The sequence below is a fragment of the Cornus florida genome, unplaced genomic scaffold (genome assembly GCF_030987335.1).
Source record: "Cornus florida cultivar Cherokee Brave unplaced genomic scaffold, ASM3098733v1 CherokeeBrave_3.0.0_Hap2_Chr01, whole genome shotgun sequence".
NCBI lineage: Eukaryota > Viridiplantae > Streptophyta > Magnoliopsida > Cornales > Cornaceae > Cornus > Cornus florida.
This window is the reverse complement of record NW_026775571.1, coordinates 60,809,298-60,817,261: the sequence shown is the minus strand read 5'-3', so window position 1 is coordinate 60,817,261 and position 7,964 is coordinate 60,809,298.

Below are 7,964 nucleotides of genomic sequence, written 5' to 3'. Positions count from 1 at the left end.
AGCAAAATGTTATGGCTCAAGAAGGAGTTAAAAAAAAAAGAAAAGAAAAAAACAGCCTAACTTCGTGTTCCCATTATCATTGATTCGGGTGACTTCGGCTCTTTAATAAAGATCAATTACACTAAAATTATACTAGACTAAAGTGCAAAAACAACCCTATAACTATCATTGATTATATTAACTAGCATTTTATTTTATTAATTACACCTTATACTGTCACAACTTATATAAATAAAAAAATAAAAAAAAATCAAAAAACCTTGATATTATGCTGTTGAGAAAATAACACAACTTTACACTTCGAAATATATATATATATATATATATATATATATATATATTAACAGAACTTCCATTGCATTCAACATATTGCATTTGTATGACAAAAGTACTTTTCCCCAAATTTAAACAATAGAACAACAAAACATAAGGTAATAAACCCTAACCCTAATTTCAAAACAGATTTCAACAACCTTAGGAAAGATCAAGTCATGGATGCAAATTATGAGATATTAACAAAATAAAGATCAAACTTATAGAGAGTGCCTTTTAAATGTGAATGTCAAAATTCAATACATACCTCAATCTGTTTATCTGCCACTGCTAGATGTAATATTGTGTCTTCATGCTTATCCTTAGAATTAACAAACTCTTTATCATTCATCTTCTCCACCAATAGCTTCAGCACCTCTAACTGATTATGCTGCACACACAGATGCATTATATTGGTCTTGCCATGGTCTAATGGCGCTCTTGCCGCAGTGGGACTTGTTTAAATTAGATCATTCAAGACAAACTTGGCCATTAATGGCAACAATATGAGATATATTTTATAATTGGCTAATTTCGTTGTCAAAACAAGTCTGATCAAGTTGTAATTTTTCATTTCTAAAATTCAAGATTGAAGATTGGATGCGGATTTAAAGAAGTTCAAGTGTTCATGATTTACTACACTCCGGATGATAAGAACAATGTTTTAGGAAGGTATGTGAGTGAGTGAGGACACTTTAGGGAGTTTAGAAGGGTGAATGAAATAGAAAATACTTTTCTAGGCTTTGGGAATCGGTAGCACAAACCTTGAACCGGTAGCAAACCTTGGTTCACAACAAGTTTTGTTCATTGCCAATGTGGAACCGGTACCACAGTTGGGAACCGATACCAAAATGGCGTCGGAAACCATTCTAACCTTTGGGAACCGGTACCAAGATCTGGGAACTGGTTCCAGGAGTCCTAACAGCATCAAGTTTTCAGTTACATTGTTCTGTTGGTTTCCTTTTTAATCCCAATTTCCTTCCAAATCCTATGCATGAAATTTTTCATATTTTTAGAGGGATTAGGACATTCTAAACTCTATATAAACCTTGTTAGACTTCTAGGTTTATTCACGTCTTTAGGAAAATTCAATTCTATATTTTGAGAAAGTCTTTTAGAGAGAGAAAATTCAGAAAATCAAATCTGATTGTTCTGAATTTATTTATGAGAGCACACACACATATTCATGAGTGATTTAGTAGTGTTGTTCTCTATCTCATCGGAATTGGAGCTATATTAAAGATTCAGATATTCCGAAATGAATAGCAGGATTTAATTCTTCTACATCGAGTTCAAATCTTGAAGGACAAAAGTAAAAGCAATAACACTTTGAAAGGGTTGGAGCATTCGAGGAGTGTTGTCTGATCTACCTGCTACTCTTCTACAAATATCAAGCATAAGTCTGAGATCAAGTTGTTATTGGACGGGGAGTCGCAAAGTGAGAGGATTGTCAGCAATTGGTGTTTAGTAGAACGATAGGGTGTGAGCCAGAGTCAAAGTTTAGTGTACTTTGTTTCAAATATAGTAGATCGGTTTACTTTGGACTGAACAGTCCACAAGGTTTGTCCCATGCAAACAGTTGACATATTTTATCAACTGGGGTTTCTTCGCTAAAAATCCTGGTGCAATCTCTCTAAACTTTTACTTGCTTTACTTTACATAAATTTGTGATTGTGAATGTTTAAATTGATTATATAATTTAATCAATTATAAATTGAGCAAGTTGATTTATTAATTAGATCTGGGTCATTAAAGGAGTTAATCACAATTAAAATCAATTAATAGCTTCCGCACCCCGCATTAACACTGTTTTCACAAGCAAGATGAAGAGGGTTTTTGCCATCTCGATCAAGCACACCACACATCTCGGGTTTAGCTAACAATAATGCTTTCACTATATCGATGTTCCCATTAGCCGATTCCAAGTGAAGAAGGGATGATAGTTGTGAACCTAACTCTCCAGCGAGCTCAGATTTTCATTCTATAATTTCTTTTACGAAATCTACATGCCCTTATAGTACTGCCACATGCAAAAGAGTTTCATTGAAACAATTCTTGATAACTTTATCAAGAACTCCTGGACCTTTTCTAAGTAATTCGTGCAATGATGGTATATTCTCTTCCACTACAGCTTCATAAAGTTTGTGCTCCATTCTCTTGCACACAAACACTATTGTGTATATATATATATATACACACTCACACGATGATGTTCAGAACAAGCTTAAGCTCCGCTTAGAGATTTTTTACAAAAATACAAATATATATGCAATCACATACGTTATCTTTATATTTATAAAAAAATTTATATGCATAAACTTACCGATCTACAAATATATATTCCTAAGAGAGAGAGAGAGAGAGGCCGGCATTGACTCCAAAAAACATTGACTGGGGGCGGGTTGGTGAGAATTTTAGAATTAACGATTTTTGTGAAAATATAAAGGCTTATATGGATGATGGGCGTTAGTTCTATTGTGTGTGTTTTATATAAAACAGGCTTAGTGTTACAAGAGGAGACTCGTCCCATTAGGATTCAGGTAAGAAATGACATGGATATAAATGAGTGGGTATATAGCAATACCTAATATTTTGAGCTTTTGGGTAAACGGGGAAACGTTTACCCATTAGAGTTAGTATCAGAGTCAGACCTAATCCTTAATCCGGTGTCACATCAAGCACATAGCCCAGAGGGTGTCCGGGTCTTCACCATAAGCATGGTGGTCCAACCGCAACGAAGGGCGTTGCGTGAGTTCGGGTGGGAGAGAATGTTACAAGGGTAGACTTGTCCCACATCGGATCCGAATAGAAAGTGACATGGTTACAAGGGGAGACTTGTCCCGCATCGAATTTTAATGGAAAGTGACACGAGTATAATAGGTGGGTATGCAGCACTATCCAACAATTTGAGCTTTTGGATAAATAGATAAGCGTCCATCACTTACATTTGAACTATAAGTGATAAGTGAAATTAGGTTAAACTTGCCTTAAAATAAATTTTACATGGACCTTAAAATATTTAGGCATATAGAGTCTACAAATCTATCAAGGAATAAACTAAAAGGGCTTAAAGTCTTAGACAATGGAATTATATTATGTATGCATCTACATCTTCACCATCTCAAATTGAGCTAATTATTATGCCTGTTTACAACACTATAAGCCAAGTTTGAAGTTATTTGGGCTTGCTTCATTTAATGTCCGAGCTTATAATTTTGTTTGATTTTGATCTGCTTATTAAATAAAAGAACACAAATTGAGCTATTAACAAGCTAATTTCATTTAATTTATTTGCAACACTAAAAGTAAAAAGTTAACAAGATAGGTGATCTTTAACTTTAAGAGAAAAATAATAAACATATAATAAGGATTTTTCATTGTGTTTGAATAAAGTTAGATACGTTGCAATTTTGGCAAGGGTTCTTATACATTTTGAGAGAGGGCAAAACCAATTTTTACTATAAGGGTAAATTACAATCTCCCTTCAATTTTTGTCAAATTACACACGGGTATACGTTTAAAGTTTATTATTTTGAAAACTCTTGAAGTTTGGTGCGTGTGTTCAATTAGATCCCCGTTTTTTGTCAAATTACATCCTTTCTCCTTTGAGTGGGTTTTTTTATTTTATTTTTATTTATTTTTTATTATTTTTTTTAATAATGCTAAAAAATATTAGTTTTTCATAAAAGTTAAAATATAAAGGACATTATTGACTTTTCACTCTTAAATGAGAGGTCAAAGTAATAAGGGTCAAGTGTAAAACACACCCCTACTGGATACTTTGCGTAGCACTTTCACCCCCTAATTGAAAATGTGTGCTAAAAACAACCATATTCTTTTAAAATTATGCAAAAACATCCCTCAATCAGAAATTTAACAAAAAGTAATGTTGTAATACCAATTATGCCATTTTACTCTTTCAAAAATGCCCAAAGGGTGTGTATGGTAATAATCTCATAGTATAGGGGTGCTATGTACGCATTAACTATATTTAACCAACTTTTAAGGATTTTCTCTCACCTTTTCGAAAAAAAATTTCTCTATATATTTCCGCTAACAGTGTATTATCTCTCTTAAAAAAAAATTTATTATCATAATTGTTAGATTAATGTACAGTATATCATATGCAATGAAAACTTCATTTCCTTTTATAATTATAAAAAAGAAAAAAATTATTTCTGATTAAATTTTAATATAGCTATCAGTTTTCATTAAATATATAATTAAAAAATTAAATTAAAGATACTTATTCGTTATATATAAATAATATACATTTAAAATTTTAAACTTTAGAATTTGCAATAAATTTTCACAATATATATATATAATTCCTTACATAATAACAAATGGTATTAAATCTTTATTGTGAAAAAAAAAAAAAAAAATTGTGTTCAATCACGTACCGTCATCATACTATTGGAATTGCAATAAAATTACTTTATCAATTAAATCTAAATGTTAAAATCAAAAGATTCAAAACAACATAATAGTTCATAAAGTGCAGAAAACATCTCTATATATAATATGCTTACAATGGGTATCACACCCCTCATGTACTAAATGACCTTTTTCGTCATTTCATAAAATGATATATTTTTAAATAATTTGTAAAATGTGTACATATGGGCAATTTAGTCAAATTATAACTCAAATATGTCAAAATGGATCAATTTGCACCAAATTGAAACTGTAGGAGTATTTTATGTACATGATGGGTGTAATACGCATTGTATAAGTGTTTACTATAATTGACCCATATAATAAAGGCCAAACGATTCTTCCATCCGTAATTTGTCCAAATTTTATAAAAGGACAGCATAATTTATTCGAAAAATAAAGGTCCATATGAGATATTATGATTGCTTTTTTAATAAAAAAAATTCAAATGCAATGTGTTTCTTTTTTTCTTTTTCTTTTTTAAAAAGTAAGATAACAATTTCCTTTGATTTTAGTGTTGCCTTTAGCCTTGACAATCCCAGTGCCAACCCTTTTGGGGACAGTAAAATCTTAGCTTCTTATTATGGTTTTTGACTAAATTTCAAAATAAACCAAGTTCAAATAAAGAAGAAAATTTACGGAGTAATGGCTCTGCTCAAGACAGACAAGGAATACTTTTACAAGCTAGTACAAACAACACTTACAATTGAGATCTTAAACCAAACCAATGCAGACTTTGCTAACTCTTCAGGCTGACTAAAAGACAAATGAAAATTTACGCACTTGACAAAAATATATAAATTTAACTTGGACATGCCTCATGTTAACTGAATTTAAACCCGGGTTTGAGGATAATCTTGGTAAACTTGATTATGAGGATATACTGGGTAAGCTTGGGGGGATATTGTTGGTCTGGGTCTCGGTCTCCGGTTAGTAGACAGCAGCGAATTGCTAAGAAAGCTAGGAAAACTAGGATCAAAATGATGATGAAGCAGGAAGCAATGATTATCAATGGTTTACTTACTCGACGTTCCATATATTTTTCGAAGTTACTTGGTGTCATTGCCTGAATAGAAACAGCAGTAGTAACCAGAACCGATACAATGGACGAACACATGATCAGAATCAAACCCCACCGAATCCCGCGGTACTTGAAGGCGGACTTGGTGATGAGCAGAAAGATTGTGGTGAGAGAAGCAATGAAACCGCCAAGATTAGCCGTGAGGAAATACGTATATGCACCTGGATGTTTATAAGCCATTACGGCTTCCCCGGCCTTGTGTGGATTTGCTGCACCCTCCGGTGAGTCGTCTTGCCAGACTCCGCCCGGAGGGCTTATGGCAACTTGGAAGGTCACCGTTGCAATTAGTCCTGCCGCTGCTAATAACACGTTCCGCTGCTCTGCCAGCCACTTCTTCATGGTGTCATCATGTTGCAAATTGTTCGTCATTTGTCTGTGATCTTTCTCTCTCTCTCCTTCTCTATCACAATTCTCATACACATATTACTTAATTGTGGCTCTCACAATACTTATCTTCTGACTTTCTAAAAAAAATTGGAAATTTAAAATTCCATATCATCTGACTTTCCAAAAACGAATAAAAAAACACAGCATTTTTAGACTGACAAAAATACATAGCTGTTTTTGGTTGACTTATTTAAGTAAAGTGGAGTCCTGAAGTTGACTTATATGAATCGCGTCAACTTTTTTTTTTTTGGTCGACATACATAGCTTCCTTTTCTGTTGACTTATAAATATAAAAGTATAAAATTGTATCAAGTTGTCAATAGCCTAACTTTCAGTAACTATTTAATTGAAGTTTCAAAACTGAAGGCATTATTAACATATAATATGATCTAAGGAACAGTGAAAATATATATGTTTGAATCGTTTGATAACCAACTCCCAACCTCAATCATGAACAGGTGGATTGGTCTAGTATTTGTTGGGGCAAGGCTAGACCTCGGTGGTCTGTTAATATTGTTATTGTGTTGCATGATAAGCTTCCTTTCATGGTCAATTTGCAGAGAAGAAAGACACAGCTGGCTCCTAGATGCTTCAACTGTCTGAAAGATGTAGATACAAGAGATCACATCTTTGTGTCTTGTGAATTTACTTGGCAATTCTGGTCCTGGTTTGCTGTGTTGATGTACTGAAGTGGGAGGCAAATAAATTTGATGTGGTTTTGTCTGTGACAGATCTAATTCAGTGGTTCGACCAGGTGTACGTATCTTCACTCCAAGGTTCTGAAAAGTCTTTTTGTTGCATGTTTGTGGGGGATTTGGAATGAGAGAAACTCTAGACTCCATGGTGGATCACACAGGCCTCCTGATACAGTAGCAAGGTTGGTGATGTTGGAAGTCTTGGATGTCCATCAACCTACAATTAATGATCTCACAATTTAGTACTTTGTTAATTTGTTCTGTTTGCAATGTATTGGAAATGGGCTTTTTCAATTTTATTGTTAGTTCATTAGTTTTCTTTTCTTTTGAGGGTATGCCCTCTGTACACCTGTATTTCATTATTATCTTGATAATACAACACAACTTCAATTATGAAAAAAAAAAAAAAAAAAAAAAAAAATCTCCCAAGCTCAATTCGTTGGAAGCCTATTTTTTCTAAAACTCTTGGTTGATCTCTGCAAAATTAAAAAATAAAAAAAAAAAATTTAAAAGAAAGAAAGTTCTTAAGGAAATGTTAGAGGAATAATTACAGATGATGTCTTGCTGTTATTTATTTATTTATAACAAAATTGTTGTGTTTTCGGGAACATAAAAATAAAAAATTAGAGTTAGCACATTTTGTTAATTTATGATTATGTATTGTGTTTGGACTTACTCCTTAACAAATTCATTGTAGGGAACATGTTAAGCATTCGCCTAGGTGGCATGATCACTCCTTCTTAAAGGGAGCTAAGAAAACAACCCTGTAGTAAGGAATGAGGGCTTGCTGTTATTCTATGACGGAATAGATTGACCTGCAGATACCCTTCTCTTATACGAATAAAAAACACAGAAACTGAATGACACAGTTGCTAGCTTGTTCTTACTGCATTTGGAAAGGGGAATATCCATATATAGAAGTTGGGAAGAGATACAATCCCTTGAACAGAAAGGAATTGAAAAGAAAGTATGTGAGATGTAAAATTTGTCATTGGCATATTTCGGTGTTCAAAACAAGTAGATCTGGACCGAGTTGCATTTTTTCATTTATT